Genomic DNA, 24,512 nt, shown 5'->3' with positions numbered 1-24,512 from the left:
TCCTAGTGTAAGAAATCATAAACGAACTAAAGCACGCGAACAGGGCACGCGAAGGTGACGAAGACTACCGTTTGCAAGACCAAGATGGTAGAAACCTAGGATGGAGCGGAGCATATATATATATATATATATATATATATATATATATACTGGCTGAGTCTTAAATTAAATGAAGCAGATGAGGTACACGTCAATAAATTGTAAAGCAGGGAATGAAGATAATGTCATCTCTTTCTTGTTACGAAAATGCAGCCGAGTTATGCATATAGGCTTCACGATTTATCTGCACCTCATTTGGGAGGAGACAGAAAAACAACTGTGATAGTGATATCACCAAGTAGTAAAGCCGACTACTTATTGGCCACACAAGGTCTTTCGCGGGATGTGGGGATTAAGGAATATTCAGGTGAGAAGTATGGTACTTGACAGAATCTTGTGCACTATCGTGTTCGTTACCGAGAACCTAGACAAAGAGGCCACTTGATCTGCTGATTTACCAAGGTAGGCCGTTGGAAAATTTCGAAGAGCACGTAAATTTTACTTGATAGTTGTTCTGTGACACCATTTTTGACACCACTAGTGGTGCCTTTGTGAATGACTGCTGGAATTTATTAAGTCCACAAATATAAAAACCTTACTTAGTTGAAACATTTATTATATTTGTATTTTTGTGAATGCCTCGGGTGTTCGAACGAAGCTATGAATTTTTTTACTAGGGCATTAATCTTCAGTGTTTGATTCTTTATTCTTTCTTTTAGGCTACATATTTCAAGTTCGAGAAAGCGCCTGGATAGAATGCGTTCTCGTTCGAGCTTCGACCTTTGACGAAAGAGCGTATGAGAGCTATAAAATTACGAATATGGTGATTAATAACGACGTAGAACATTTCATAAAGAAAACTATGCAAAAAAGCTTCCATAGATGTATATATATGTGAGACTCTGCCTGTAGGTTTCGCTGCGGAACATTGCTAGCTTGAAGCCCAGGAATGGCTGGTTTGCTCAAAATTTCTGTAGTTGCGTTGGCGCTAATTGCCGCTGCACAACGGTGTAAGGGAGATGAAGAGTCGGAGGAGCTTCCTCCGCCTCCTACGCCTGCTCCGTCGACCTGCGATAGTACTACAAACCTCTTCTGCCGTGTAAGATCTTTTTCTTGGTAAAAGCAGGTCCAACAATGCAGTCATACCTAATGCGCATTGTTTTTACCCTTTCGATACTTGTCCTGCCCAAAACTCGCATCACAAGTTAATTCGGCAGTAAATCTTCCGTCCAATCGGTGTGACTTATATAAGACCATCAAAATACCCCTTAAATGTAGTAAGACATAATTAGGTGAGGTATTGATTTACGAACACTTCCGATTAGGAGCCCGTTCAATACCAATCACTAAACAAATTTGTTTTCTTAATACAGCAATGAATATGTCTGGTTAATAAGTTTAATGCGCTCGCATTGTTTCGGTACGTCACGTATTTTCCGGGGAATATCTATGTTTGTATGTTTGTATGTAACCCTTTTCACGCTTTCCTGGGTCACTGGGTAGTTAGTGGTCGCATTGGGAGCGCATTGGGCTGCTGGGCTAAGGTAACAAGGTTCGAAACCTTGGACCACCTTGTGGTCACCAATTATGTGGCAATGTGTACACATGTGGCGCTCTTGAAGGAACCTGTTTTAGGCCGACATGGGTCCCTGCAGAGGCGGGACTGGGTAGGTATACTGATATTCGGCGAAGCTCTTTGACGCCAACAAAGACTACTGTGCTTGCGCTAGTCGGTCTGTGGTCTCTAAGGAACCTCTTTGTTGCCAGCTTGGGTTACCGGGGATGTGCCTGTAGGAGTCCTTCCACTCTTCAATTAATGTTTTTGACGCCAACTTAATTAACTAGGTATGAACCACTGGGAATGGACCGCTCTACAATCGCGAAAAGAGAGAGAGAGAGAGAAAAGGATAAATGGAGACAGGAAGGTTAATTGAACATTATTGGGTTTTACGCGCAAAAAAAAACAAAATCATATTATAAGGCACGTCACATTGGTGGACTGCGGATTAATTTGGACCACCTGGCGTTTTTAACATCACCTAAATCTATGTAAACGGGTGTTTTCTGCAATTCCCCCCATCGAAATGCGGCCGCCGGGGCCGGGACTTGACCCCGCGACGGCAGGGAGCTTAATCAGAACTGAGTCCGGATGGCTAAAATGTAATGGGGGAAGTCAAAAGAGAAGGGAAATATTAAGACATGAAGAGAAAGTCCGCTGTGGATATCGGCGAGGTAGTTAGAGTTTGCTGCTTAATAACACACATGGTCAAAAAATCTGAAAGCCTGAATATCTGACACGAATATCTGACACGAGTTTTTCACAGAACCCGCAATGGAGGGCTGTCAAAATTCTTTGTAGGGACGCCTTTGAGTAGAATAATATTGGCAGCGATTAGCAGATTGGTGGTTAATGTAATCAAAGGTGCCTCGGAGGGCAAAAAACACCGAACCAATTTTGATTGAGACGGGAGAGATCTTGTATCTGATGCTGATTTGTTGTGATCACCAGCCAGTGGCGCACCGACGGGGGGGGGGGGGATTCGAGGGTTGTAACCCCCCCTCCCCCCCCCCCCGAGGCCGACTTACCCCCCCCCCCCTTTTGTTTAACCCCTTTTTTTTCCTTACGCGTTTGAGTACTGAAACTAAGATGTAAGACGCGCAATCGTCTGCACACTCGCAAAAAGCGCATTTGTGTGACAAGTTCCCGTGAAGAAATCGAAATTAGTGCTGTTTAGATGGTATTGGCAAACTGTCAACTCTTCCTAACGCCACCCCTCGCAGAGATCCTGGGTGCGCTGCTGTCACCAGCTGTTGTTGGGACCAGCTCAACCGCTGCGCCGGTTGAGCTGGTCTGAGTGCAATGGCCATCCTTACATATGGGAGCTCGGTCAAAGTAGAGAGTGTGCAAACAATTCAGAGTTGCTTGCTTAGAGGCCAAGGTAGGCAGGTCAGTCTTATTTGTCATTACATAAACTGAAACGCACAGTTCATGTTGTTGTGAAAAACACAGCGCTGACGGTGAATGTGCCGAGGGCGCGAAGCCTGAGGGTAGGGAGTCACGATGAGTGCTGACTACGTTGGATAATGATGCCTGTGCTCGTTGTTCTGGTAGGCAAGCAAGATAGCTTGATTGCATCGTGAAATGTGTCGAATATGTGCCCTATGAATGTCGGTGTCGGTGGTAATGCAAGTCGTGGTCTGATGGTCTCAAGCTATTGGAACTGTTCTTGCTGTTGAGGTGCTCAGTGGAAGGCTTTAGCGAGAGCGTAGTGTCTTTGCTTCCCCTCTCTGAAGTGCTCGAAGATTTGACTTGGAAGTTTTGGAAAGCACGGGAGCGCAATAGCGTCGAAATCCGCTAAAACATTCTCGCTACAACTCTAGCGTGGAGTCAACTACTGATCACCAAGTTTTGCCGGCCATGAACTTGAAGAGGTGCGCAATATAGATAAGACCTTCTTATTCAAGTGGGCATCCTGACGCCTCTGCGATAGGTGCCAGTCAACAATGACACTGAAAAACCGTCAATTTCTCTTCTACCGGAGAGGCTGGCTATTGATGCATACTTAGTAACCAGCCATCGCTTTTGGCGTAAAAGTGGCTAACGCGAGTTTTTCTGCGTAAATGTTTAGGCACTTTATACGGAACCTCACCTCACCTTGCACTTTATGCGGAACCTCACGGCAACGGCGATGGTAGAAATGCACCTGGAGTGTACATAGAACTGCTATCGCAATAAAAATCAGGTGCTGGGCTGTGGAGGTTGCCTGTTGGGCTGTGAGAGCGCAAACAATACGTTGTTTCATAGCCTGAAGAGAGCGCTTGAATCTGGCATCTCAACAGTGGGCTGGTTCCGCACGCAGAAGGAGCACGTAAACTCGCGCTAGGAAAATGGCTCTGAAGCGTGCAGTCAGCGTCGAGGACACTCAGGCCCGAAGAAAGATTCACGCGGAACAGGAGCGTTTTGCTACGCAGCGAAACGTAGTGCAGACCGCTAATGTATGCTGACTCAAAGACGTGAGGCAAGGCAACGACGCGTGGCGGTCATGAAAGACGACGAGAGTGGTGAGCACTACGACCAGAAGCGACAAGCGGAACAAAAGTTAAGCAGGTGTTACACCTGCTTTCACCTTCGTGTAACCTGCTCCACATTTGGTAACGCATGAAGTTAAACAATCGGGGTTAGACTTCTTTGTAAGACAAAATGGTAGTGCAATAAGTCAAACAATCGGAGCTACACTTCTTGCAAGTCATAACGAACCACAATGTGATATACACGTGTGGCACTATATAAGGCGACCTCCTGAACGACACCTATGAACACTTAACGTAGTACCTAAAGTGCAGCAGGCTAGTGCACGCACTGGGCCACCCGTTTAGTCAGCGGATGGCTGACTAAACGGGTGGGACTAAACGGATGCGACGGGACTTGTGTAATCACGCATGCACTAGGCACACCTTTAGTAAGCCAGAACCGTGGAGCAGCCGTGGCTTCTGGGAAGCGTGGTTGTCTCGCACCCCGGAGGGCTGGGTTCGTTTCCCACCCAGACCGAAATATAGCGAATTTTATTTGCAAAGCCACCAATTTCTTTTGCTTACGGTAATCTATCTGAGAAATGCGACGCCAGTCCGATCATTTTTTGCGGCGTCGGCCATTTTCCCTCATGGCCCAGTTTCACCGAGTTCACCGCCAAGGGCACCGCCTTCATAGACACCTAAGGCGTTTTCATAATGGCGCTTCGGAAGAAGAATGCCAGTGGCGGCGATGCTCCAAGAAAAAGAGGTACTTCGTGGAGCAGCACACAAAGCATCGTTAATGACGACATGGAATTTGTGTCCGAAAGCGACTCGGACGTTGTCATTACCCTGGATATTGCTTCAGACGACGACGAGAGCGGCGACGATGACGACGACGGTGACGCACTGAGCAGTGCACGTGTGTGGAAGCGCGTGAACACCGATAACTGGCCACCTGGGCCTCCGCGGTTCCCCTTCTATTCAGTGCCCAGAATCTTGCGGCAGCCCACTGACGAGAATGACATTCTCGGCTGGTTTCATCTATTTTTTGACTGGGGCATCATTGACCTAATCGTCACGGAGACGAACTATTATGTGGTAGCGTACTTTGCCGCTAGGTGTGTTAAATCTGTACAGAAATCAATGATGTAAGATATATTTGAGAATCAGGATTGCATGGAAAAAATATGACTACTTAAAAAATGGCCATCTTGGTACGTTTTTCGGAAGTTAAATTGGTGGTTAAAGGGTTTAAAGCTCTTTTTACACTATCTAGAGTATAAGCGAATTATGCTATCAGCTTATTTTGGTGTTCGCGCGACCGCCATGAAGCCGTCCTAACAGATGTGAAAAACACTAGGAAAGGAGGGAAAGCAAGCTTAGCTTTGATAATGAATATACGCATGCGTTATAATGGGTATATCCGTTGCAGTGAGTATAGCTAGTCGCTTGTACATGTGTGCCGTTTATTTATATGCAGTCGTTTCATAGCGTAATTTCGTAGACACCAAAACTGGGCAGCTGCAAATTTTCGGAGTAGGAGAGATGGCTAGTGTTGCGTTTGGCCGGTCATGCGGGGGTTCGAGACCACAGAAACACCAAATTGGCGAATACTTTACGCAACAGTTTATTATTCACTTATTCTGAGGTGAGTCAGAAGCAGTCCAGCAGTCGGCGAGCAACTCTCGGACTGCTGCGGCTGTTGCTTGGGGAAGTGGATTAGGAAAGACGAAGTTTTTTCGGTGAGCGTTTACAGTGGCTCCGTTCTGATGCTCTACAGCGAGTCCGCTCTTCCTGGGTAATGCACTTATCGATGCCTGTTCGACCGACATTTCTAGACCGACATCTGTTGACCGAGCCAAGCTGCGGCTGCATCATCATCGTGTTAATATATACGAATCGCGTCTTTTGCGAGTAGCCCCCTCTATGTGAACTGTTGTGCGCGAACGCAAGCGCAGCAGCCAGCATAAACCACAATTACGGCGGGAACAAGTACCGACTTCTCTGCTAGCCACAGGGCCTGGTCCAATAGTTCCGACCTGACCAGGGCCTGGTCAGAAGATTTATTAAGTTATCGTATGCGAATACGTCCTGCGAGCGCTGCGAGTGCTGTCATCACAAAGGTCGCTGACCTTAGTGTGTCTTTAAGTATTATAGCGATCACTTAGGTAGCCCTTCGTAAACTTTGGTTACTGGATACAGAAAAACATGGTCATGTTTTACTGCATGCAAACAGAAAAACAGCAGATTATGTCAGCAATGATGTCGGCAAAAAAATACTGTGATGTACATCGTGAAAAACTACTAAAATCGAAACAGCACACCGTGAGCCCTTGCATTAGAGAAAAGCCTAATTGCCTGTTGAGAAACGGCATACCGAATGAAAACCACGTTGGTTGGAAATTTTATTACGTAACATGCGCTCAGCCGCGCTCCCTAAATGGCTGCAGAACATAGTGTTTGTTCCTATACACAATCGCACTCTTTCTCGTGGTTGTTTCTTTGCTATCGGCGGGGTTTGCAAGGCAGTCCGGGCGAAAAATTATTCCACCTGTACGTCTACTCTGCTGTTCACGAATTCGCTTGCGCATGGCACTGAGTGGAGAGTCATGTACATGTGCAAGGCTTAAGAACCATATAGCTGGCCTCTAAATGAGGGGTAAGGCCATTGGCCTAACGAAGGCATGTGAAAATCACAATTGCTGCCCTCTAGCAACCTCAGGAAATCACTAAGTTGCCTCTGTTTCAAATGGCGGAAAGGCAATTGGGCGTAGAATGCATAGTCATACTTAAAACCATCAATAAGGCCTAGTGTCCAACCTCCAAAGAAAGGTTCCTTGCGGTGTGAACTCACTGAGACGAATAAGCTTGGTGAATACTGTTTAAGCAGCCAAATGACGAAGCCGGGGGGGGGGGGGGGGGGCTGATTCACATGCAGAGCATTTTTACTTCAAGGTGGCTGTTAAACACCCAAAATCAAGATCAGACTTCTGTTATCGGTGATCTCCAGTCATTCATGAGGGCTGTCCCTTGAAGGCAAGCGCGCCATTTCACAAAATATGCAATTGGTCACCTGGGAAGCTGTCACTAGGGTAGAGTGGTTTCTTGCGTGTTGTTAATCTATCGTATGACCGTCATTCGTTCAACTGCACGAAACCTTTCTGATTTTGTAACGCTGTCCATAGCTTGACGACACGTAAGTCTACTGTCTAGCACGGTGCCCCGGCGACAAACGTTGGTGGCTTGTCGAATAGCATGGCCCCCTTTAGTGAACTTCAATTGCGTGTATTTGCTTGAACCAATGACAACTTCTCAGCTGGTAATGATAGCCTCAGGGTAAATACGTGGACCTAATTCGGAGGAGCTATGCGTTCTAGACAAGTGTGCTGTTTACCGGGATGGAACAACTCATCTTGGCAATGAAGCGAAAGCAAGGGGGCGGAGTACTGGACAATTATCCAGTACTCAGTACTGCAAAGTACTGAATACTGCGAAGTAGTTCGGCAGCTTGCAGCAGATGTCTATTCAGTTTCAGTTTTCTTTAACTGTTATGCAGGCCCCTTTGCCTATCTTCACAGCCTCTGGAAGAGCCCCGATTGTGTAATGATATTTCAGAAACTTTTTATTTTATCACTGAAAATGGCATATACACATGTCATATGTTTATGAGAAGTACCTTCCCGTGAAAAAGTTTTTATTTAGACATGCAGATGAAAAGACGACTGCACCCCTCAACTCCCTTGCATGAGTGCACGCACCCTATTCACTGTACAGAACTCGAATACAGAAAATGTCTTGAGGGCCCACGAAATAAAATAATAATAATAATAATAATAATAATAATAATAATAATAATAATAATAATAATAATAATAATAATAATAATAATAACGGAACAACTTCTCTTGAAATGTACGCAACGTTTTCATATGTATGACTTCATAGAAAAATTGGTAACGTAATAATAATAACTCAAGATGAAGCAACTTGTGCTAGAGCAATAAATGAATAATACATTTTAGGGAGATTGTGCGTAGAGAGACGCTGCGTTTAGGTTCCATCGATTTCCCTAGGCTGCCAAGAAAAGCCGCCCTCAACGCGGGCTCAACAGGAAAGACAGTGCTACGCCCCTCTCCCCGTCTTTTGACCTGACTCTACAGACAGCCCTTGTGTTTGTTGGTCGGGCGGCCGTCAAGCAAAATTTCCCACTGCGTAGGACGCTCGCCGAAAATTGAAAGTTTCAGCACACTGCAAAGTGTTACTACAAACGTCGTAGAGTTGTCAATGAGCACTTCAGTCGCACAATGCCAAAATGGCACAAACGCACACATTGTGCACTATATTCTCCTTGGTGTACAATCACAAGTAAAAAAAAAAATGTCGCAGTTTCGCCCGAAAGGCGAAGCATCGACTGCGATAGCAAATTAGTAGAGAGCTATTCGGATTAGGGATTGTATTTTCATCGGCTGCATAAACTTGGACACATTGGCTTACTAACTGAATTAACAATCCCGGCGTCAGCACGCACAAGCAAACGTGAATAGATCACACTGAATGACCGCAGCCAACGACTGTCAAAACGCTGGCAGCAAGCGAAGGTTCTCGCGGTCTGTCGCTTCAACGGAAACTGAGTGGTGAATGCATTGCGCATACAAATGTCAGGGCCGTGTGAAGATAAGAGACGGTTCGGGCGACCGGCACCACCGGGAAAAGTGCAAAGGCAGAAGTTGTTGGCAGAAGAGAAGCTGCCCCCCTCCCCCCCCCCCTCTTCCCGCTTTGTTGCTTTCGCGTGGGAGATTGAGTGGCAAGATACGCCTTTGGTGCCGGAGCACAGCGCCGCCTCACCTCCCCCTCTCTCTCCCATATCCCCACGGCCTTTCGAGCGACGGTCGCGTTTGCTTTCCGCCGAGCGTTCGCTCTCCATGATAGCGCGGGGGAGTTCCCCCTTCGTGATAGCGCGCATAACGCGCGCGGCGACGATTTTATCGCCCTTGGAATCTATACGAAACTTCACGGCGACGACGACGGCGACGCCGACGGCAGAAATCCGGTTGAAGTGTCCATATAATTGCTATCGCAATAAAAAAGCACTAACTCTTCAAATTCGGAGCGCGTGCATGACGCGCTGAGCTAGACGTGCCTTCCATGAGCTCCGCAACGAACACCCAAAGTCGCGATTAGGCTATTTTTTGTGCAATTTTAGTATTACCATCGGATTCAGCCAAGTGAAAGGCGCCCGGGGACACTAAAATTACGCCGGTGAGTGCGACTTGTGCGAATTTAAAGACACTCATCCGTGTGCGCGAACTAAGCTTGACGCCAGTCTGGTAGGCCCAGAGACGAGCACGGCCGAGGAGCAGGTCCAGCCCGGCACGGGCGATGCGGTTCCCGCGCGCGGAGTAAAGTACAATCAAGGCATGGATGACGAAGACAACGATATGTAACAAGACAATAACGAGGAGAGCCAGGAATCAACGGCGGCAGCTGATTGGATCACGGCCGCCTCGAAGGCGCAACGCCGACGAAGCCGACGAAAGCTAAACCTAACCGCCGGCCAGCCGTCACCGTCTTCGCCCCTGGAGCGACAGCCGAGCTTAACGATCAGAAAGCCAGCACCAAAGCCAGCGCCTCTTAACCTAGACGACTACAACCTAGTGATGCGGCCGCGAAGTGAACTCGACGTGGCCAAGCTCGCACCGTCCGAACTGTCGCTGGTTCGGCTACAGGCCACAAACACGACGTGGCGACAAGCAAACTTTCGGCTAAGGTTAGACCAGAACCAAAACACCGCAACCGTGAATACTCCCACCAAGGAAATGGCCATGAAATTAATCGAAGTGAGCAAAATCAAGGTCGGAGAAACAGAACACTCAGTGGAAATGTATGGACTGGACGCCCGACGACGCAGTGAAGGGAGTGATTCATGGTGTGCCAACGTGACTGACTATCCAAGAGATCAAGGAGAACATAATGGAGGCACGGATTCGAAATTTACACGGTAAGAAGGATGGGAAAGGATTCGACAACAGTCATTCTAACGTTCGCGGGAAGTGATGTGCCGCACTACCTCTGGCTGTACGGAGCGGAATATCGATGCACCTTGCATAAGAAGACCCTGCCCGTATGCTGGGTATGCTGCGAAGTGGGACGCCGAAGCACAGCCTGCCCATGGCCGGGAACGCGAGCCAACCACGAGTGTGGCACGCAAGACCCAGCTCCAGGCCACACCTGTGTGGCCAAATGTACGCTGCGCGGAGCAGGTCACGTCACAGGTACCAAAGGATGCCCGGAACGCTTCATCACGCCTTACCTCATCCGGCAACGATAGCGGCAGAAGCAGCACGAGCAACAGGCACTGTCAACACATCTGTCCAGGCGAGACCAGACCCTGAGCAGTGGAGCAGGTCGGTCGGCAACGCCAGGAGGAGGCGTGAGAAGCACATCCAGATCCACTACAAGGGACCAAAGTAGTACAAGGAAGAAAAGATCGAGATCGAGAGGCAGGACCCCGACACCGGCGAGGAACAACGCGGACAAACAGGCGGGTTGGGCAGGGAGACCTTCCATGGCAGATAAGAGTCAATTCCCCAAGTTAGGTCAAGAAGATAGAAGAAGTCAGTGCGAGGAATGTGAACAACTGAAAAAGATGATAGAGAGACAGAGCGCGCAAATAGACCACCAAAACAAACAGATAGCGAAACTGACGGAACAATTACATAAGCAAGACGAGATGACTAAGTCACTGCTAGCCAAAATCGTAGCTACAGAAACTTACAGACAGGAGGAAACGAACGTGAAACGCAAACTAGCCAAGCGGGACACTCAGCCTGACACGCAGAGTCTACAAGAGGTGGAGGGAGAACCAAGGTGGGCCCGACCCCTACAAGAGGTCAGCAACGCGGTGGCGCAACTCACACGCCAAATGGCGCAGCTAGCAGTGCAAGTGGAGCAAGTTTGTTCAGAGATGGCAAAGACCAGTGCGAAGGCTAGCAAACTAGAAGCCAACGTCAACGAACTCAAGCTCGCAAAGAAAAGCAGGAAGAACGCGCCGTACACCAAGCCAGGTTCTGAAGTGCACCGTTCAGGCAGCAGCCTGTACTTGACCAAAGATGGCGCAGCGAACTAATATTAGGGGGAAAGAAGACACGGTGATTCTCCAGTGGAATTGCCGTGGCTTCAGGAACAAGGTGGGTGAGCTGCAACAACACGTGGATTCACTCGAGAACAAACTAGACGTGATAGTATTACAAGAGATAAACCAACGACCCAGATTCCCTGGGTATGTACCGTACGTGGATCCGACGGAGAAGGGGACGGCAGCATTGGTACGCAATTGTATAGCGGCAACTCAGCACCTGACTGGCACAGCCGGGATGCGAACACACCCTCGTGGAGCTGCACAGTCAAGGCATAGGAAACACGGAGAACGTGTTTATACTGAACATGTATTGTAGGCCGACCAAGAAAGGAATAAACATGGCGGGAACAATACCGGACGCAGTAGCAAGGCAGGCTCCCGGCCGCTGCTCGTACTGGGAGATTTCAACGCTCTCACACGACATGGGGATACCGGTTGTGTTCTAAAAGAGAGAGAGAGAACTAGCACATTTGATAGAACAGCACAACTTGACCCTACTCAACGTGCCCGACACACCCACCCGCATGGACACGAGCACGACAAGAGACACCACGCCGGACCTCTCGTTCCTGATAGGGACTCTGGATGCCTCATGACAAAACGTGGGAACGAATCTGGGGTCGGACCATGACGTAATCAGAATCCCAATCAGAGGTCTCGCCCTCAAGGTGTAGACGGGCACGGCGAGGATTACCATTTGGGATACGCTGAGAAAGGAGCAAGAAGGGGAATCAGATGAGGAAGAATGGACAATAAGACAGACGTACGAGACCTGCGAGAAACAGCAGCTCGACATCGTAGAAAAACAGACGCAAACGATCGCGACCACTCACCAAACCTCCCGTATAGACGCCAGACTGGCACACCTGTGGGAAGCGAGAAGCAGCCTAACCAAACGCTGGAAAAGGCAGACGAGACAAGAAGAAGTTACGCAAGGGGATACGGGAAATAAACGACAATGCGACAGAGTATGCGGCGGATTTATGTAAAGAAAGGAACCCTATCACCCGCAAAACGTGACAGCTCCTCAGGCACCTCATCGACCCGATGACAAGCAAGAGCGAGACAAACAGGAGTACGGCTCGGACCTTGAACAATTACGAGGAGGACGTGGAGAAGTTACTAGAAGACTTGAAAAACAAATACATCAAGACGGAGAACAGCAAGGATCAGCCGGGAGCGTACCGAGGCCTCCCGAACGAGAAATTGGACAAGCTCTTTACGGGCCCGGAACTAAGAATAGCCATAGCAGAGAGCAGCCAGAAGAGCGCTGCGGGGCCGGACGCCATCACGTACCGACTACTGAACAACTTGAGCGATGATAGCGAGAGCAGAACTCCTCAGGCACATGAATGAGACCTGGGAAAGCGGCAAATTGCCAAGAAGCTGGAAGGAGGCAGAGGTTAGGTTCATTCCAAAACCGAGAAAACCCCCGCACATCGACACTTTGAGACCCATCTGCCTCACGTCCTGCGTGAGCAAGGTGATGGAAAGGATAGTGTTAAATACACTACAGAGACACTTGGACAGAACCAAAAAAAGCCGGAAACCATGTTTGGTGTCCGAAAGCACCTGAGCACGCAGGACAGTGCTCATACAGATCAAAGAAGAGGTCATTAAACAGGCCACGAGGCACTCGCCGCGCGCCATATTTGCGCTTGCCCTCAAGGGAGCGTTTGACAACTTCTCCCACGTTAGCATCCTGACCAACCTCCAGAGCACTGGCTGTGGAGAATGGGCATATAACTATGTTCGAGGTTTCCTAACAGATCGGAAAGCAAGAATCAGAGTGGGGGAGGAAGTATCCTCGCTTATCGAGTTGGGCAGTAGGGGGACCTCTCAAGGCTAGGTCCTTTCGCCCCTGTTGTTCAACATGGCACTCCTGCACCTGCCCAAGGCGCTCGAAGCGATTGAAGGCTTGGGGCACGCGCTCTACGCCGACGACGTCTCGCTCTGGACGACGAAGGCTGGAGGATCCCACGGATGGATGCAAGACACGCTGCAGACGGCGGCGGAAGTGGTATGCAAATATGCCAAGGAATGCGGCCTGAGATGCTCGCCACAAAAGTCGGAACTACTGGTAGTACGACAACGGGCGCAGAAAAGACTGAAGGAAGATATTTAAGTGGTGCTTAACGGAGAAGACATTTTGCCAGGCCCGAGTGTCAAGATCCTAGGACTGGTGATACAAGCAAACAACAAGGTGGAAGCGTCTGTGAGACAGCTAAAGCACACGACGGAGCAAGTACGGCACATGCTCCGCAGAGTGGCAATGAGACGCAGAGGAATGAAAGAGAACGACACCCTGAGACTCGTACAGGCCTTCGTGATTTCCCGAATTACGTACGTGGCACCGTATCTCCTGCTGAGCACGGTCGAAAGGAACCAGATCGACGTGATATTACGAAACGCAATCACGCAAGCCATCGGAGTCCCGATAAGTGCGTTCACGGACAAACTCATGAGGTTGGGCCTGCATAACACGGTAGACGAACTGATCGAGGGCCACCTCTCCAGCCAGAAGCATCGCCTAAGTCAAACGAAGGCCAGAAGAAGAGTCCTGAAGAAGATCGTCAGACGGAGCGAGGACAACTACAAGACGTCTGGCTAGAAGCAATCAAGGTAAAACCACTCCCCAAGAACATGAGCCCAGCACACCACAGCGGCAGACGGGAGGCGAGAGCAAAAGCTTACAACAGGCTGCTGGCTGGGCAGAATGGGGTAATCTTCACAGACGCCTCCAAACACAGAGGAAAAAGCTGGGCGACCGTAACGGTGACAACCACAGAAAAGCTGCTAACGTGCGCGATGGTAAAAACAAACGATGTTGACGAAGCAGAAGAGCTGGCAATTGCCCTGGCCCTCACTAGACAAGGCAGGACCAGAGTGGTCACCGACTCGCAACAAGCGTATAGGAGCTTCCAGTCGGGCTGGGTGTCCCGGTGGGTGCTTCGGGCGCTCAAAGGCAAGGATTGCCCGAAAGGGGAGGAGATAAAATTATTCTGGGTTCCGGCCCACTCCGCAGTGGATGGCAATTAGTTTGCCCACCAGCAGGCCCGAGCGCTATCACACCGAGCAGCAGTCGCGGAGAGGGAAGAGGAGAACGCAAAGAGCCAACCACTGGTCACGTACGAAGACATAGTGGAATATTACAGAAACGGGAGACGGAGCTTCCCGGGGCCACACCTCAAGTTAACGAGGGAGCAGCAGACAACATATAGGCGGATCCAGACAGAGTCGTTTCCCCATCCCCGATTACTAAACCGCATGTACCCGAGCCAGTACAGGCAAGAATACCCCGTGTGTCACGAGCCAGGTACACTTCAACACATGATAGCAGAATGTAAATTTAGCCAACAACACCCACCACTCCTTACCAATCCTAACCCCAACATGATCCCCCTACCCATCCAACCCCTTAGTGAGCGATGGAAGATCTTGCTGTCCAGCCCCGCCCTGGAAGACCACCTTTGGCTCGTAACCAGGGGCCAGGCGGCGAGAACAGCATATGGATTCCTGTGAAGTGGGAACCAGTTCCATCCGGCGTATGCGATGAAAAGCTCATGAAATAAAGTTTTTCATTCATTCATTCTTCTAATTCCTATGACGTACGCTTTCCTACTGCACCTTACAATGCGCAAACACACAGTTACGGGCGAACACATTAAAATTTTAGTCACACCTGCAATTATTAAACAAATATTATTTGTCTAATATTCTTCTGCCTTGTGGGGCATATTAACACTAATATAGTAAAGCAACGTTTATGGCCTTTCACAAGGGATAGAGGACAGTGTTTCCGTGTTGTCGTGTAATGCGCTTTCAGTCTCGTCATATAAATCAATGGGTCACACTGAGCGGTTCTATTGTTGCGATATAAATATAGTGGATATTCGAGGCGAGAAGCATCAAAGGAGAATCAGGAGGGAATTCCCAAGGGCACCCTTGCACTTACCATCGAGGTTAGTGGCGTCACAAGTGCTTTGCCTTGAAGCCCACGCAGAACGTACGAACGGGGTCTAACAACTCCACGCACTCCTTCAGGGCACTACAAATTGCAGTGATTATTGCATACGGATTTGCTCGGAGGTAGTAGTCTGGCGCCTCTTGAGCGCAGCACAGTGAACAAATACAAACGAAATTTGAAAATTATTGAACTCCACTTGGCTATACGTATGACAAATACATTTATTTCCATTTTTCTACAGCCTACGAATAGAAAGGGGCTCGAACAAAAAATGAAAACAAGTTCACTCGAGGAGACACTTGCGAGCCGATGCATTGCTTCCATATTTCGCGAAAGTTAAACAAGATCAACCACGTCTGGAACTGTCCATAACATCTATTGAGACAGTAAAAAGCCGTTCGGGGCCTCTTGTAACACTTCGACCACCCACCGCGTGGTATAGAAAATAGGTCTCCTTGTGCACAAAGTCCGATACTTGAGCGCATATACGTCGGCCGTGTCTCAGGTCACAGTGAAGTTGAATAATTAGGATACATGAAAAGGAGGAGCTTCATAACGCATCAGTGAGTCATACTGCGTATTAGTATGATGCATCCTAGTATGAATCCTAGCCTTGTAGGATACATGTCCCTGAATCCTACTACGAGCATAATGAGGCTATGGTGAGGCGCACAATTGGGCGCCGTTGAGAACTTGCCCAAACAGTCCCTCTGTATGCTGTGTCGATTCCATCAAACTTTTCCCGAGTAGATGCTGTGCATCTCAGGCGTCTGCTCACAGGGACTGTGTCCATGTGGCCCTGTCGTTAGAGCGCAGCTGGTCTTGGAGAGCCACAACCGGTGCTCTCACTGCACACATGGCACCTACGCTGAACTTCATCCGCTATTCTGGTCCTGTCCTAGATTGCAACAACTGACACAAAGTCCTGAGCACCTAAGCAGCGGGACTCTGACCCATGGTGTAGCCAACTTGCTTACAGCGTCAACATTGAGCTGGACATCTAGGAAACACTTTTTCGAAAGCGTGCTACGGCCACATGGGTGAACTCTAAGAACTCATAATCCTTAAAACCCACCCATTGAACTTTCATTAATATGGCTATACCACAGGATGATCGTATGCAATGAGAACACAAAAGATGTAAACAAGCGAGCTTCGTACGACGCTCATGCCAGCTGTGCAAGGGAGAACGCGGCCCTTGTTCCACCATTTAGCACTCACATTTTAATCCATGCCAGCACTCATCGCATAGTGGCACCAGTTGCTATACCCACCGGCACGAATGTGTCCGTATGCAACGAAGTATGTTTTTTTTTTCATTTTTTTTCGTTGTGATTGTTTCAGCTCTTGACGTCTGTGCTTTGTCTCAATGTTATTGAGTGTGAACGCCACAGTCACCAGTGCGCCTGGGAAAATGCTTGGCTTGTGAAGGCAGCGAACGCATGGCGTCCTATATTATGCGGAATTGAAGCGCGCTACGTTCTTACCGAGATCAACCATGCCACATAACGCCCGGCTGGCTATTGGAGTGCTCCCTCTATATAAATGCTGCACATATTATATAGGAATTTGTGCAATTTTGTTGTTTTGCTGTGTCTATAACTCAACCCACCCGCCTATATAGGGCGTTCGGTTGTTAAAATTACACCCTTCTCGCAAAAGCTATCGAAAAAAAAATTGCATTGAAATACCATAAAATTGAAACAGCAGTTGTTTGCCCACACCGTACAACGTATATTATTACTATTACTAATACAACATATATTATATTAGTACAACAAGTTATAAACGATATGTGGAGTAACAAGCGCCTGAGGCCTCATGAGCCTTTTTACATGGAAATGCAGCCCTGGAGAAGCATTCAAGCCTGCGTTCGGGTTACGGTTCAGAGTAACATTCTGTAGTATTTCATCCAGAAACACTGCAGTTGATTATAACGCATGCCGCAGTGGCAGAGGATGGGGGGTTGATTTGTGACGAGTGTACAACAGCTGGGCCTTTCAACGTGTGCCTAAATTTATGGAATGCCTTCTAAGGTATTGTTCCGTAGCCTGGCCAGAAAACTAGAGTTTTTGTGTGGTAGTCAGACTCAATTCTGTGCAAATTAGTACGCGTAACAACCCTATTTAGTCGAAGGGGATCCCGATTAGAGCACTGCACGGGCCAATTTTTTTTCATCCCGGGCCCGGCCCGGGCCCGGTTTTACTTTGGGCTGCCTGCCCGAGCCCGACCAAAAGTTTTATGGCAAGACCCCGGCCCGGCCCGGGCCCGGAAATAATCTATGTTACCCGCCCGGCCCGGCCCGGCACCCCTTTACCTCAGGCCTGAGCCCGGCCCGAGCCCGGCTCGAAGCCGGCCCAAACCCGGCCCCAACCATGCCCGAGACCGAAAAACATTACTGAGCGGCATTAAAAAAAAGATGAAGAAGAGAATGAAAGGTACTTATTCTTAAGGCATAAATACATGTAATATGCAATTATGAACACCAGTTTCAGCGGCCTGAACGCAAATACCACCGCGCGAAGTAGTACGAATGATCCTACCGAGCAGTATCGCCAGCAGTTTCCAACGGCACGACCTTGATGCGGCCCAATCCACTTAAATCCACTCCTATCGCAGCGCCACCACAGTAGTTTTCCACGTTGGGCGCCTCACTGCAAAGCATGTGCCACCCCAGCCGCTCGTCCCACTCAACCGTGTTTTAGTTCACTATAGCCGAAGCGCAGCTACGACCGGTCGTGAGCGCAGCGCATGGATGCAGTAAATGGTGAAAGAAAGCTTCTCGTTGCTCCATGGTGCAGCGTAATGCGCTGCTGCTAGGCGGCCGGTTGAGATCATGCGTGCCATCATGGATGGACGCAGTGCCATATTTCAGCCGCGTAACGAATTATCTTACCAGTCATCGTTTTACAACTTCGCCTGTGAATAATCAGCAAATCCCGAACGCGCTTGCACCGCGCTGAAAGCATTAAATTACATTGATTTAGGTAAGAAATACAATGGCATCCTTTGGTTTGAGGCGACTTTGGTCTTTCTGCACCTTTACATTCTGTTCGATAACATCGCAAAATACGACGGAAGAAGAAAAGGGAAGTACACAGGAGTAGCACGTGCTAGCTTCCAGCTGCGCCGGGGCAACAGGTTTCGCAGAGTCGAGACACGCGAGGATAACTCGCTGCACGTTAGATGCACACCACCCGAAAGTCCGAGCCCAGCCCGGGCCCGCATCAAAATTACCGAGCCCGGCCCGGGCCCGGGTCAAAAAGCACATGCCGCGCCCGAGCCCGGCCCGAGCCCGGGAAGAAAGTGCCCTACCCGGCCGGGCCCAGCCCACGGGCCGGGCGCGGCCCGGGCTTTCGGGTAAGTCAGATGCAATTTCCAGAAAAATTACAGTCACGATCGGTCACTTTCCGCTATCGTTGATGATATGTGGCGTTTAATGGCGCAAGGACCAATTACGAAAAAAAAAAAAAAACGTGCACAGTTATTTTGTTCTACCGGTGCAAACATGTGGACCAGAGACGTGGCGTTTAATAATGAAGCTTGTACAGAAGACAAAAAACTGTGCAATAAGTTATCTAACGCAAATTATTAGGCGTAGCATATAGAAACAGAGAAATAGCGGTATGCATTGGAGAAGCAACAGGGGTAGCTAATAGTCTAGTGGACAATCGCAGGAAGAAATAAAGTTGGGCAGATCGCGAAATATGTAGAGCCGACAACTAATGGGCATTTATAGGCATGGAATTAGTGTCTTAGTTATGCAATTTGTCCACTAGGAGACGCACCTGCCGTGCACTGGACATAAATGTGCTGGCAGTGCTGCTGCTGCTGCTGCTGCTGACGACGACGACGACGACGATGACGACGATCGTGCAAGAAAGTACACGCGCATGAATGTGTTTTTCAATGCGCTCCCGACGGAAGAGCGACGCCTTGGCCAGTAGTAGTTCTCGCGGGTTCCTCACTCAATAGTCAGTGATCCTATCTGGTGGGCATGGTCTGTGTCTCTAAAATTGCATGTAACCCACTACTTTGTAGTAATGATGACATATTGCACGAAAGAACGTCCTAGGGCCCTTACTCATGAAACAGGCAGCATGATTTACCTAGCCTACAGTTCAAATGCCATGTGATCGAACGATTAGTTGGAGCTAAGCATAGCCAATTCGCAAATACCATCACCAATTCTGCAGTATGTATTGCTTAAACGCTCGTTTTCAATTCTGGAGTAATTCAAATGGTACATAACGGGTGTCGTGTTAACGAGTGCATTCATTTTTTAATTGCTGGGATATAAGCGTGCGCTAAGAGCGTTTCGACGTCAAATGTACGCAGATTGATGCAAAATGTTTTGTAGATAAGATATTCTAAATATTCATCGCGCATCAATGTATTTTACTCTAGCGTTTTCTGAGGATTTTAGAATATTTTGGTATTATGGGAACGGGAGGCAGGATGTTTTCGACTATGTCACTGTTAAAATGATGTGCGCCTTTTACTGCTGGAACGTGGGCCACCGCGGAAAACGTTGCAAAATCGTGAATGTATATGACAATATTATCATAGTCGGTGCAAAACTTGTTGTGGTAACTTCAATATATTAAATACGATTAAGGGCTAACAGTACAAGATAAGAATAATACTTTGCTTTAAGAGTACTTTAATAAAGGTTAGGTTGCATAATAAGAGCATTGCTGGTTTTTATTTCTTTTGCAGATTTGGTTAAAAAATCCGGAGATGTGGAAGGTTAAAACAACTGGTAACTCTAACGAAAAATGCGCGAAGGAAGTACGCACAGAGCTTGACAAAGACAAAGTCCGTCTCTACGAACAGTATCGTCATGGAAATATAACGTAAGACAGGAAAACGCGCATTTTGTCTACGAAGCATTATTTACGCTTCTGGCCTTTGCAGAGTGACCAAACCAAGCAAACATTGGACATTTTTTACGAACCACGAAAATGCAAGCCTAATGTCGTTCACAAGTGAAAGTGAGTAATTTGTTTACACCTTTCACATTAGAATGAATCTTCGGAAACCTATTTTAGTTGTGTCTTGAGCAGGCCCTTTTTCCTGTTCCAATTTAAGGTGTAACAAAGATTCACAATGTTGATTTCAGCAAACATGATATATGTCTTGAAAAACATGGGATACACTCATGACTGCTTGCGTGTGGGAATGCGAAAGCGTTAAACCATTTGTAGAACTGGGAACTCCATTAACGCACTCACTTTATACACCCATAACGTGTGCAATGACGCACGCACTAGGCAAATCTTTAGTAATCCAGATCAATGGATCCGCCTTGGCGTCGGAGAAGCGGGCTCATTCAAGCTCCGACCAATATTTACCAAATTTTCTTTTCCAAGCCCTTTAGTTACTTTGTTTACAGGAGCCATTCTGAGAAATTTGACGCCAATCTGAGCATTTTAAGCATGTACCCTTTTCTTTTACCATTGTCGTTGAAAATAAAAGTGTACAATCACTCCATTCCACGGGTGGTAATGTATGGAGCATAACCTTGGAAGTTAACAAAGAAGAACGAGAACAAGCTAAGGACGGCACTAAGAGCGATTGAGTGAATATTTTACGCCTAACGTTAGGAGACAGAAAGACAGCGGTGTGGATCAGAGAGCAAACTTGGGATAACCGATATTCTAATGGGCATTAAGAGAAAATAATGGAGCTAGGCAGGCCATGTAATGCGTAGGATGGATAACCAGTGGACCATTAGAGTTACAGAATCGATACCACCAGAAGGGAAGCGCAGTCGAGGACGGCAGAAAACTAGGTGGGGTGATGAAGTTAGGAAATTTGCATTCGCAAGTTGTAATCAGCTAGCGCAAGACAGGGCTAATTGGAGATTGCAGGGAGAGGCCTTCGTCCTGCAGTTGACATAAAAAAAACAAAAAACAAAAAGGCTGCTGAATATAAAGAGCATTTTGACGTCTTTAAACTCTTTGCGCCTTCAGCCATTTTCGGTACCACCTTTGGATCACGCCGACGCCGACGAATTTTTGCGTAATGGGTCACATAATAATTTCGGACCACTAAGTCAAACTTCCTGGCAACAGTTAGCAGGCACAGAGCACACTTTGAATATATATTGCCCGAGTTTTTCGACAATTGTGTGTTTTCTAATACGGAAGAGTGTTTTGATCACAAATATGACAGAATAACGAGGAGTAACACTGATGCTTCGGAAGAGAAAAAAAATACGCATGTCAGGCTTGACCAAATGGGTTGAAGCTGAAAACACCGACTTTCTCTTTCCAGTCATGCCGTATCACCTAAAGCACTTGTTAGTGAAGCAAACTGCGAGTCGGCCTAGTTGGAACAGATTCATTTTTAAAAGCTTTATGCGCGGAAACAAACAAACATGAAGAAAAGGAGCAACACAAGGATGAACACTAGGAAAGCACTCGCCCTTGTGTTGCTCTTTTTCTTGGTCCTTGTCTGTTTGCGCGCAAAAGGTTTTAAGAACATATTAGTGTACACGTAATATTCACCTGTGCAGTGCACGAACGCTTCGTCTGGTTTGAGTGTGGGGGCACGTCTAACTGACTTTTTATCATGGCACTGCACAGCATACAAGCACACAATAAATGTGGCTGACGTTATACTGGTTGTGAACTATTTAACCAAACGTGCCAATTAAAAACACACATGCATTCTAGCCGTGCTGGCACGTTGGCATGTGCTTGTACTCGTTGTCAAGTCTTAGTAATTACTAAATTGTTTTGCTGGAAATTACAAAACCCAGTGCTTTCATATACTTTGTACACATAGCAGGAAGCACTGCCTCTTTACAAAAAAATTTATTGCAGTAGATAACAGTGAAAAGCTAATCTTTCTGGTGCGCCAGTATTTCTAAAAAGTATCAGGTGGTCACAAAAAACGTGAATTAACAGAAAGTGAGTTACTGGACCGATGTTACCCAGGTCTAGATGGGTGTTCCCTGGTACGAGGCGGTGTGCCCTGATGATGTGCAGATAATCTACCGGGTGAGGAAATGCCTTGCTAAACTTGAACTGTCATAGTCATCGCAGGCCCTGGCGAGAGAGTGTCATAGCAAAGTTGACGGATACCGAAAACAGTGTGTGTCGCATATAGGTGAAGTATTAGAAAAAAAGTCACTTGCCTGCTCGGCACATGCAGCAGTCACAGAGCAAGCTGGTGGAGCGGCTCAAGAGTAGCTCCAATTTCGGCTCCTGCATAACAGGGTCTTCGCGGCAAAGTTTCTTAGCTTCGTTCTGACGAGAACGATCTGAACTGTACGCCCGGCATCGACGGTGAGCTGCGGCTTGTAATGCTCTCTGCACAGCAGCCTGGTGAGCCCGATAATTCCTGGTTGTAGCCGCGCACGTAGCTCTACGTTTGCAGGCGTCTTAACTAGATGGCATCACCATACTGGCGGAGGCTCGGGATCGCGTTGATTGCGAGCCTCATCTGAATCGCATCTCGTCGTCTGCGGATGCGCGCCTTCCTTGGGTGCGTTTGAAGGGAATTTTCCCGCTACCTGATAGCACGCGCTTGCGTGGCTCAGTGGTAGAGTGTCTGCTTTCCACGCAGCGGGCCCGGGCTCAATTCCTGTGTAAACCGGATATTTTTTTCGCATTGCCGGTGATAGCGGTTACGGACAGCGGGCACAGTTGGCGCCGGTGACGGACGCCATAGCTAACCGAAAGGGCTATTGGAATGAGCCCATAACAGCTTACGCTGTAAAAAAATTACTCCTATAGACTCCAAATAAAGGTGTCTTCAGCACTCCTGCGTATTGGTGCATTGCGTTAATGCTGTTCGCATTAACATCGAACAGTCATTGTCGGAAGTCTACCCTATAGCGTTTTCACGTGCGTAGTACTGTATACTGCAGCGTTGTGACGTTAGATAATTTTAGAATAGACTTTGTCGCCTTATACACTTAAAAGGTCAGTCTGTTTGCGGAACGTAACAGTGCGGGTCCCTTCAATCCATTTAGTATAACGTACGGCAATGCAAACGTAGAGAAGCTTAAAAGACACGACACACTCTAGTGACTAGTGCCACACGCATCCTAGCCAAGACAATACATATGCAAGTATCTTGTTGTTGCTTTGCGGCCCAATTTTATTTTATAACCTACTTGATGCGGACGCGTCTCGGTAGACCTTCGGGCGCGGGAATCGCCGAGCGATCTCTCAAATTGACCGCACTATGTGCTCATAACTATTTCAGGTGAGCTTAGAGAAACGAAAGCTCGATTCTATAGTTACTGGTGATCAACGCGTCTGCGAGCGTAGCCATCACAAGAATAGACTCTGAAGAGGGAGCCAAGAGTACCGCCATGTTCGACAATGCTTTTTCTTAGCGTCCGTAAACATTACGAACGTAAAACTCGTCAGATAACGTGATTTATCAAAGCCCACGCAAATCACATAAACCATTGGCATTCCTAGCATTCGCAGTGAGGACGACGCCATTTCTTTAACAATTTATTGCCGTTACGTTTGGTTGCAAACGCTATTCTAATACTGCTTCAGCAAGCACGACGGCGCCACAACTGCGATTCACAAAACTAACTTTTTATTATCGGACTTGTGCCCAAGAAATCAAAGAAAACTCAAACACCAGGATAACGGCAAGCATGACAGTCGGTTTTCGAAATATGTTGCAAGGGTCAAATATCTTAGTTGTTTGTGCACGGCTCATAATATTTTTCAGCATAATCGCTTGTGCTGGCGTGCATTTCACAATATACACCACTTTTTTGGTCACAGACGCCATTTCCTTACACGGAGTTTTTAGCTGTAGAACCTACGAAAACATTTAAAACAGTTCCGATGCAAGTACATGTGTGTAGAACCAAGCAATTGTTTTGTAACCGTGGTCAGCCGGTAAAAAGGAACAGGCACCGAAAAAAACACACGAGCACAAATAAGTGTGTTATTTGCGATGTCTTCCACGACATTTGTTCCAGTGTTCTTAAATTTGCTCTATTGCACATTCCAAAATTGTGCGTGTATACTGATGTTTTAAACAAGCCTTCAAGCATATCACTTTACCTCACTTAAACATGAGACCTTGCGGTGCGATCGATGTGGGTCTGGTAGCAGAGAGAAGGAATCGTTCTCTGCCAAAGACACAAAAAAAGAGGAAACAAAATAAAGGAGGATAATCAGCTGGTATCGAACCTAGTTCTCATGGCATCAATCGGAGAATTCGGGAATTGGTAACACTAAAAAAAAAATGTCGCAGTTTCACCCGAAAGGCGAAGCACCAATTGCTATAGCACATTAGTAGAGAGCCATACGGAGTAAGGATAGTAGTTTCACGGCCGCTGTATAAAAAAAAAATTGCCGCGTATCTGCG

General features: G+C 47.6%; 1 long non-coding RNA gene across 1 annotated transcript; it reads left to right on the top strand.

The window, feature by feature from the left end:
• Nucleotides 1-952: 952 nt before the first annotated feature.
• On the top strand, nt 953-20,161 carry LOC125946515 (uncharacterized). The gene is made up of 3 exons (XR_007467635.1): nt 953-1,138; nt 19,878-20,014; nt 20,076-20,161. It is a non-coding gene; the product is annotated as an uncharacterized LOC125946515 (long non-coding RNA).
• Nucleotides 20,162-24,512: the final 4,351 nt, after the last annotated feature.

Source organism: Dermacentor silvarum, chromosome 7, assembly GCF_013339745.2.
Source record: "Dermacentor silvarum isolate Dsil-2018 chromosome 7, BIME_Dsil_1.4, whole genome shotgun sequence".
NCBI lineage: Eukaryota > Metazoa > Arthropoda > Arachnida > Ixodida > Ixodidae > Dermacentor > Dermacentor silvarum.
Note: the sequence above shows the minus strand (reverse complement) of the source record. Positions and strands in the feature narration are given on the sequence as shown.